The sequence below is a fragment of the Crassostrea angulata genome, chromosome 2 (genome assembly GCF_025612915.1).
Source record: "Crassostrea angulata isolate pt1a10 chromosome 2, ASM2561291v2, whole genome shotgun sequence".
Lineage (NCBI taxonomy): Eukaryota > Metazoa > Mollusca > Bivalvia > Ostreida > Ostreidae > Magallana > Magallana angulata.
In genome coordinates this window covers 61058846-61069179 of record NC_069112.1, presented here as the reverse complement: position 1 = coordinate 61069179, position 10334 = coordinate 61058846, and the positions used below count along the sequence as shown (strand labels likewise).

General features: G+C 33.6%; 1 long non-coding RNA gene across 1 annotated transcript; it reads right to left on the bottom strand.

Annotated features, from left to right (window-relative positions):
* Nucleotides 1–6747: 6747 nt before the first annotated feature.
* Nucleotides 6748–9826, bottom strand: LOC128173353 (uncharacterized). Its single transcript, XR_008242480.1, has 2 exons — nucleotides 9315–9826; nucleotides 6748–7047 (listed from the first exon to the last, which is right to left on the bottom strand). It is a non-coding gene; the product is annotated as an uncharacterized LOC128173353 (long non-coding RNA).
* Between the last annotated feature and the right edge of the window lie 508 nt (nucleotides 9827–10334).

Here is a 10334-nt window from a genome sequence, read left to right as displayed (position 1 = left end):
TGAAAATTTTGAATGAAAATTCGTACTCAATTTTCGAGCCCAGGCGAGCTCCAAGAAATGGCGCCACTGGCGTAAAACAACATAATAGTGCACAACTTCAAACTATAGACTACCTATCCTGAAAATTTCATAGTCATATCTCAGATAGTTTCTGAGATCAGCTCTGCACAAAATAGGTCGTGAAAATGTGCTAAATGGCCGATAAATCGGTACCGGAAGTGACGACAGAAAAAATCTTAAAAAAGTATTAAGTTTACATCAAGTCCCATCTTCTGTGAAAAAATGGTTGAAATTGGTCGAATAGTTTTTGAGAAATCTCGTGCACAAAATTTGTGGAAAAAAATAATAATAACTAGATACGATCTCGTTACGAGTAACGAGTAGGTCTTCCGTTTAATTTTTTAAACGATTCGATTAAAATATCAATGAAATTTCAGAATTCTCCCTCGACCACCTCCTTTTAGATAATGTATACGATTGTCAATATCCTTTAAAATGCTTAACAAAGAGTTTTGCTTTTTAACATACAGCACATTAAAGATTTAATATTTTAGTCCCCTAAAATCTCTAATTACGTCATCAATGGGTTTGGAAATGAGTTTTACAAACAGATATTGCTGCTACATGTATCAACAACTTTGCTTCTATAATGCATTACAAAATCTTGATCATTTTTAAGGTATGAGTGATAGAGTTTAGGAGTCTATTGGCCCCTAATTCAAGGGGCTAGCCCCTTTTTCTTGATTTTATACGAAAGGTCTCATGAATACTAACATTTTTTGTTCTTACATCCATCTAAAATTGTTGATCACTTTTGAGATACAAATGATTGAATATTTTAGGGGCCAGCCCTCTGGATCCTTAATGGGGACAGAAAATCGTGTTTTGATAAGTGGAATCAATTTAAATCATTTATTCAAACATTTTCTCTTCTATGATGTCTAACAAAATATGTATACTTCTCTAGTTATTTTTCGTCAAAGTTTAAGTACTTTGGCCCCTAAAAATCCCTTATTACGTAATAAAAGGGCGTGGCAATGATTTTTACAAATAGATATTGGTACGATCAACAACTTTGCTTCTATAATGCATTACAAAATCTTTATCTTAATAGAGTTTATGACTGTCTTGGCCCCTAATTTAAGGGGCCAGCCCCTATTTCTTGATTTTGTTGATAAGAACTTTTGATTATCTACCACTTTTGTTATATATGTTTTAACAAAATATCAACTCATAAAAAGATACAGATCAAAACGTATGAAAAATTTGATTCGAAATTCGTACCCAATTTTCGAGCCTATGCGAGCTCATAGAAATGGCGCCACTGGCGCAAAAAAACTACATTGTGCACAACTTCAACCTATAGTCTACCTATCCTGAAAATTTCATATTCCTATCTCTGATAGTCTCTGAGTTTATGTCTGCACAAAATTAGTCGTAAAAACTTACAAAATCGGCCGTAAATCGGAACCGGAAGTGCCGATTTCAAAATTTAAAAAAACTTCTAGAATTATGACCACTGGCAATCATCTGAGAAAAAATGGTCGAAATCGGCCGAATAGTTTTCGAGAAATCGCGTGCACAAAATTCGTGGAAAAAAATAATAATAACTAGATACGATCTCGTTACGAGTAACGAGTAGGTCTTCCGTTCAATCTTTAAACGATACAATTAAAATATCAATGGAATTTCAAAATCCCCCCTCCACTCCCTGATAGTGTATAGGATTGTCAATATCCTTTAAAAAACGCAAGTTTTTAAGTTATCTATAATAGAGTTTGCAAGTTTCTTGACCCCTAATTTAAGGGGCCAGCCCCTTTTTCTTGAATTCAGTCGAAAGGTCTCACAAATTCTAACATTTTTTGTTCTTACACCTATTTAAAATTGTTGATCATTTTTGAGATACAAATGATTGAATATTTTAGGGGCCAGCCCCCTAGATCCTTAATGGGGACAGACATTGGTGTTTTGATTGATGGAATCAATTAGAATCATCAATACAGATATTTTCTCTTCTACAATGCTTAACAAAATATGTCTCCTTCTCTAGATATATTGCGTCAAAATATTAGTACTTTGGCCCCTAAACCTCCTAATTACGACATAAATGGGCGTGGCATTGATTTTTTCTGATAGATATTGTAATGATCAACAACTTTGCTTCTATAATGCATTACAAAATCTTTTTCGTTTTTAAGTTATCTGTAATAGAGTTTACGACAGTCTTGGCCCCTAAATAAAGGGGCTAGCCCCTTTTTCTTGAGTTCATTCGAAAGTTCTCATGAATAATAACATTTTTTGTTCTTACACCCATCTAAAATTGTTGATCATTTTTGAGATACAAATGATTGAATATTTTAGGGGCCAGCCCTCTAGATCCTTAATGGGGACAGACATTGGTGTTTTGATTAATGAAATCGATTAGAATCGTCAATACAGATATTTTCTCTTCTACAATGCTTAACAAAATATGTTTACTTCTTTGGCTATATTGCGTCAAAATTTAAGTACTTTGGCCCCTAAAAATCCCTAGTTACGTAATACATGGGCGTGGCAATAATTTTTTCTAATAGATATTGGTACGATCAACAACTTTTCTTCTATAATGCATTACAAAATCTTTATCGTTTTTAAGTTATTTGTAATAGAGTTTAAGAGTGCCTTGGCCCCTAAAAAAAGGGGCCAGCCCCTATTTCTTGGTTTTGTTTGAAAGAACTTTCAATTCTCTACCACTTTTATTATATATGTTTTAAGAAAATATGAACTGATAAAAAGATACAGATAAAAAAGTATGAAAATTTTGATTAAAAATTCGTATCCATTTTTCGAGCCCAGGCGAGCTCCTAAACTTTGCGCCTCTGGCGTAAAAAAACTGCATTGTGCACAACTTCAATCTATGGTCTACCTATCCTGAAAATTTCATATTCATATCTCTGATAGTCTCTGAGTTTATGTCTGCACAAAATGGGTCGTAAAAACTTACCAAATCGGCCGTAAATCGGAACCGGAAGTGACGATTTCAAAATTTCAAAAAACTTCTAGAATTATGACCACTGGCAATCATCTGTGAAAAAATAGTCGAAATCGGCCGAATAGTTTTCGAGATATCGCGTGCACAAAATTTGTGGAAAAAAATAATAATAATAACTAGAGCAAAGCTCGTTGCAAAGCAACGAGTGGGTTTTCCGCTTATGTCGAAAGCAACGCTAGAAGTACGTCTAAGAAGCAGAGTTCTTTATCTAGTAACAAAGAAACCTAAGTACAAAAAGATTAAAAAAAATCGAATGATTCTTGGTACAACTTAACATAATCCGAATGTTTTTAAGTACGACTTAACCAAAAACCCTTAACCATTTCAAGAACGACTTAACAAAAAAAAACCAATGTGTTTAAGTACGACTTAACAAATTTGACTTCATTTTAGGAACAAGTTTACTTAGTCTGGTACCCTTCCCACAATTCCGTTCGCGCACTCTCTACATTGTAGAGAGTGCGCGAACGGAATTGTGGGAAGGGTACCAGACTACAAGTTTACTTTACCTTGAACTAACATCTTGTTTCTTAACCCAGAATGCAAAATTAAAATTTACGTAAAAAATCAATTTTGTTTAAAACATAATTCTGAGCAACTTTTTCTCTTCACTGCTTTTCAAAGGGTTGACCTTTCGTACTGTGTGCTCGTTGCGTCATTAATTGTCAGATACTTATCGATGTAAAGTTTACTTTACTGTACCTCTGTGAATATTTTTTATGTAAAATTACTATGAACCAGACAACATTGAAATGGTGAACATTTCAAAGGGCCCCGCTTATGTTATTTCAGAGAATTCTGCTTTGACCTTGACCTATAACTTGAAATTTTTCCAGCTGGCATAGAACTTTTAGTTCAATTTCATTCCCCCTAACATACATGCATTTTTGTTCAATCTGACCAAGATTAAGCATATTTGGAAAATAATCTACTGTCTAAAACTAATTTTAAAAAGATCTGCTATGACCTTGGCTTCACATTGACAGACTTGGTTCAAGGTCACTGCACGCCATTAACCAATAAACTCTGTAAAGGTAAAATATTAGCCAAATAGGGGCTAAAAGGAGAGTATATCTATGCTCTTAAAATATGGATTTTTGTGTGATCTGATATGACCTTGACTCTTCATCTACAAATATCATTCGAGGTCATTGCATATATTTTGATCAAAGGCATCATGTGGGTGAAGTATGAGGCTTAATGGAGCAAAGGGAGAGAAGATATACTCCGGACAAGGATTTTTAAAAATATAATTCTGCTATGACCTTCACAGTTTCTTTTCACTGAAAATAGGTTCAAGGTCACTACACACCCTTTCACCCTTTACTCAAACGCTCTGCTTATGTGAAGTCTGAGCCAAATAGGGGATAGTAGAAATTATATATGCTCTCAAAAAAGGATTTTTGCATGATCCGATATGATCTTCACCCGTTACCTAGAAATTTCATGCAAGGTCACTGCACATCGTTTAACCATTGAGACACTCTGTGAGTATTAGCCAGATTGGACCAAAGGGAAAAAAGATATGCCCCAGACAAGGATTTTATGTATATAATTCTGCTATGACCTTAACCTTGTACCTAAAAACATGGTTCAAGGTCACTGCACATCCTTCAACCAAAGGAACCCTGTGGATGAGGTTTGAGCCAGATTGGGCCAAGGGGAGAGAAGCTATGCTCCTGTCAAGCCATCTCGGATGGACAGACGGACAAATTGATCACTAGAAGGCGCCCACATAAACATGCCATTTTATCTAATTTAAAATAGTATCCATGCTATCTGCCCATGGTGAATAGTCATCAAAACCATTTATCAGCAAAATTTGATTTCCCTCCTTTTTAAGGTAGTATGGGACATAGATTTGTCGATATTAATGTGGATTAAAGTACTATATAATTGAAAAATTTTCACTGGTTTAGAATTTTCAAATTTTACAATATTTAACCAAAAAATAGCTTTTAAAAATATTTGAAAAGGTAAAAATTGTAAAAACCACAGCGGGATTCGAACTCATGACTTACAGGTTCCTAGTAACCCTCTAACCCACTGTGCTAAGGAGTTAGGTGACCATTTTTGAAAAGAAACTACATGTACTTATATAATTACACTTTATTTTATTGTTTATTTTGATAAACAATACGTCACAACATGGAAGTGTCCCATATCACCTTAAACTCGGAACACCTCTGACCTAATAAGATCGCCGCATTAAATACAAAGTTTGATTTAACTCTAATTTGTTTATCATCAAGAAATTCTGCATCGCTGACAAATAAAGTTTTCTTCTGTATAATGAAATACCAATTAACTGACTATTTGGACAATAGCAAGTTTATTGTCCCACTCCACAGCAACTATTTCCCTTGGCTTTGCCTCATTAAATAGTTGCTGTCTTTGGGGACAATAAACTTGCTATTGTCCTCATACCCAGTAAATACTAAATAGGCATATAATATCCAATCCACCTACATTTCATGTTATATAACCTCCCGTTTGTAACCTTCAATTTCACTGTAAAGTCAACATATCTGTCATAGCCGCAAGTTTCACAATTTATTTCTGCTTCTCATGTACTTAAAATTAGGGGCCTTAATATTGCTTACCAATTCCAACAAGAGACATCCCTCTAACTATTGATAATCATTAAAATTCATTTCATGAATCTACGCAACAATGATAAACCTTCAAGTACAGTCACTCTCAATTTTACAAAAATATTGACGGTACTTTATCCGAAACTGTTCCTTGTACCTTTAACTTAGTACACTAACATTTTTATGAAAAGACTAAGAAAGCTAATGCAATTCTGAGAAAAAGAATACCACATATTGCCAATTCCATTGAGGTTTAATAAAAATATGGCCATTTAAGTGAACCCACCATTTCCAATTTCCTTTAGTAAACACAGATTTACAGGGTTCTCCATAGTAAAACATCTTTACCTGACCTTTTAGAGGTCAACTTTTATTCAACCACCTTTAAAAAGAAACCTTATTCAATACAACATACGCCTACATGATATAATCATGATAAAAGCTTCACATCACTTAGAAATACCCTTACATGTATACCCCCCACCCCCCAATCTTTTGATTTTCATAAAAAGTCATGGTTTGAAATGTTTTACCTAATTTTATGAAACGTGTGGCAATTTCCTTGAGTAATTTCTCACACATATTTGAAAACAATCATCAATGATTCTAAAATTTGATCTTTATTTGTTTATTGTATGATTTGTACCATTTTAATTAACAAATAGACAGCTGTCCTGCTTGTGATTTCTTGTTTTCATGAAAAAAGTAAGCTAACAATCATATTTAGTGAATATCTAATCTATTCTGATTTCTAGTCTCCTTCTAACCATGCTAAAACAGTAAGTTACAACCTACAAGTTAGACATCTGCCTTAAATTAAAATTAAATTCAAACACACCCAGGTAGCTGGAGACAGATCGAGTTGATTTCCATGAAAAATTTTCAAGTTTGACATGTTTTTCTACTTTTTTTTATGCATATATACCTTAGAAAGGTAGAAATAGGTTGTTTCTTGTTCATTTCAAAAGTAATTATCATAGCAGATGTTATTTCAAAGTCAAATGTACATTTACATATCCTACATGTAATCTTAATGCAGACAATTAAATAGAGGGGGGGGGGGGATTTTTCAATTATGTAAACACATCTAAATATCTTTATGAAATAAAAAATAAAGGAAACATAATTGCATACTTTTATTGAAAAACAAATTTTCACAGCAATTATGAATTTCTTTATAAACAGCCTTAATTTTGTTTTCATAATTTCTTATCAAACACAAACCACAACATGGCATGATGCTTTCTTCAAGTTCCATTATTGTTCATGCATTATCGGATTTAATTTGAATTACCGGTAAATAGTCTGTAGAACACAAGGAATATGCATGTGGATAGAGGTGACAGGTTAATCTCAGGAGCTGACCCACAAGAATCAACAGGTACCGGTAAAAGCCATGTGGTAACAAGAGTCTGTTTTGAGCTGAAATAAAAAAAATAATAATTAGCCGTGTTTACATACATGTACTAGTAATAGCTGTGTTTACATTAACATATGCATAGTATATCTGGAAAAAATACACTGACCATGCAGTGTAATAGGTATGACATATATATCCCAATACATGACATAACATTTAGGCAGTACAAGATCAAAAATTTGCATATCAAGTCATAATATAATATTAAAAAATTTTCATAGGTATAAACACTTATCAAATTGAGAGAGAGAGAGTTTGAGAGAGAGAGAGTTTATTACCATACTTGTAGTGCAACAGTCAATATTTCAATTCGTAAATTACAAACGAATATTACCCACCGAACAGCGTCAAAGTACATGTACTGGTATTAGCTTCTGGTATACCATTTTTTATCAATTCTACTGTGTTTTTTTTTTTTTGCAAATAAATTAGCGAGGGTTTTTGCTTATTTTCTTATAAATCACATGTTTTAAAAACAATACTATGTGTAATAAGCATAAAACATGTATGAGTAAACTTAATGAAGAATTTTTAATAGATTATTTTTCACAGAATGTGGTACATTACATGTATGTCAATCTTTATAAAACTAGTGTATATTTCGTGCGCCATAAATTGCAAGTTTTTTGTAAATATCGTTTACTTGCATGATAGGTATATATGGTCTAACCAAAATGTTCTTCATAAAGCTACAGCTGTATGTACCACATATATGTTTTGTCACAAGTATACATTTAAAAAAAACAAACCCCAAATTCCAACAGTTGAAATAAACTCAACTCATTCTCTGATAAGTTCATTGTGTTTTGTGCGTGCATATCTTATTTGTCTGCTGCAACAGCAGCCAATCAGCGGTAAGCTGAATCCACAAAAAGAAAGTTTGTGTTTTAGGAGCGGGTAAATTGTTTATGCGACACTGTCAAGAAAACCACACCAAATAATAACAAGAAACATAAATATTTACTTATATGTATTGTGTTGTAAAGTAAAAGTTTTTAACACTTATTGCATCTTGCAAAACATGTGATGACCCTTAATCATCTGTCATATATCTGATATACATGTATATGTAAAAGATGGGAGAAATAACGACGGAACAAACTGGGATTCGAACCTGGCCCTCTGAATCTCTAGTCAAGTGCTCTACCAACTGAGCTACATGTATCTGGCACCGGTATTCAAACCAGTCTGACCGTCACATTCCTTCCCCCTTAAATGATCTTCACCCTCGAAGATCAACCCTGGCAGGAGTTAACCTGTTAGTTCCAGGGGTTGGTCACAACACCAATATTGTAACAGGATGGGAGAAATAATGAAGGACCAAACCGGGATTTGAACCTGGGCCTCCTGAATCTCTAGTCAGGTGCTCTACCAACTGAGCTATCTTGCACTGGTATTCAAACCGGTCTGATCATCACATATATAAAGAATTATTTTAAACAATGTTGTTCAATAAAAAATAACACGTGCAACCTTCAGTTTTTGTCTGTAATTAATCAATATTGGCGTGCGATCAGTTCTCGCCGAGTACCATTTCTCACCAGTGCATTCACTGCATTGTTACGTCATTTTATCAACACATAAAATTATATACGAAAATATGATGTAACAGTGCACCAGCGAGAAATGGTCCTCGGCGAGAACTGCTCGCAGGCCAGTACTGCCAGTAGTCAGATTAAAAAAAGAGAATAAAAAATTACATTTAAAACATTAACAAGGACAATTTAAGTACACATCATAACTGCTAAACAAGAAAAATTATGTGAACTGGTAGAATAGTACGCATAGTTCTAACTTGTAACCTACATGTACAAGTACATGTACCGGGTACCCGTTGGTCTGCTAAACCTTTCTAATGATACAATGATTGGCATCATAAAGATATTAAAGTCATGTTTTAACTCTGAAGTCTGAAGTATACAATTTTATTTACTTGAAGTTATGTCTACAGGATATTCATGACTACATTTGGAGTCTTCTGCACAAGAATATATGATATGTTTCTAATTAGACCCTGCTTTGAATTTTGAGTTGAAAATTCACAATCTGTTATTTTTTTAAATAGATAAATTCAGTTACCCTTTCCAGTCCCCCATGAACCTCGAGCGAGTCCAAACATCCATGAAACATGTAAAAATTACACGTTAGTAAACAAACACCCACACCATAACAAAAACAAACAGTGTGCACGTACTTACATGTACATCTATACTATATACTAAATTTTAACTTTAACTTTTTTAAACTTTAAAAGGAGTAAAAGCCTCACCTTCTTCAGTAACATCCACATAAATCACACACTTTAATGTCCATCTTTTCTCCTTTATTACTCGTAGCTTATCAACGGCTGATCGTCAACAGAAGTGTGTCTGTCAGAATTTCCTCGTAAACGATTCACACGAGAAAAATATCCTCCTTAAACAAATATGTAGTATTGTTCCCTGTGCATGTTCATATGTTTCACAGTAAATTGAAAATGCATTTGTACATCGAAAGAATACACAACTTCTCTTCTGCATTACGGCTCTCTCTTTTCTACAATGCCGTTCGTTACTGTTTACATTCAGCGTGCGCGCGGGGGTTACAAACAGGGGCGCCCCGACAAATAGTTGCACATAGAACGTTAAAATAATGTGTGTTCATTGAATTCATAAATGATATAGATGAAAAAAATGAAATTGAATCACAACTATTTATCTAAGACGCAACACAACGTAATGCAGTAAATGCCTGGGCCTTAAAGTGGCATTTGTTCGCTTGTGTGTCTATGTAGACAAATTAACTCGTTCATGTAACGTTACGATTCACATATATTTGTTTAATGAAATTTGAAAAAAATAGGGCACAGAACTTTTTAAATTTGATACCAAATGACATCATTTAATATATTAACAATAACTGAATTAATTTTTTTCATAAAATGATAACGATTTTTGCTATTAGAAAAATACGTGTATGAGCTGCTGACCCCTAATTACAGGGGCCAGCCCTTTTTTCTTAATTTTAAATGAAAGCTTTCATTATTCTAAACAACTTTTGTTCTATATGTATTAACAAATTATTTTTAGTTTAAAGGTTATTATACAAAAAGCAACAAAATTTCAGACCCCCCAAAACCTTAAACTTTACCGGCAAATAGCTTAAAAACTAAAAAACATTTTGCCACAATTTTCATGCCAGCAAAACTATAAAATGTTATCAACAATCCTGCTAAATTTCATGCAACTATCTTTTGTAGTTCCCGAGATCAACTCTGGACAAAAGACCCCCCAATTTTCAATTAAAGGGC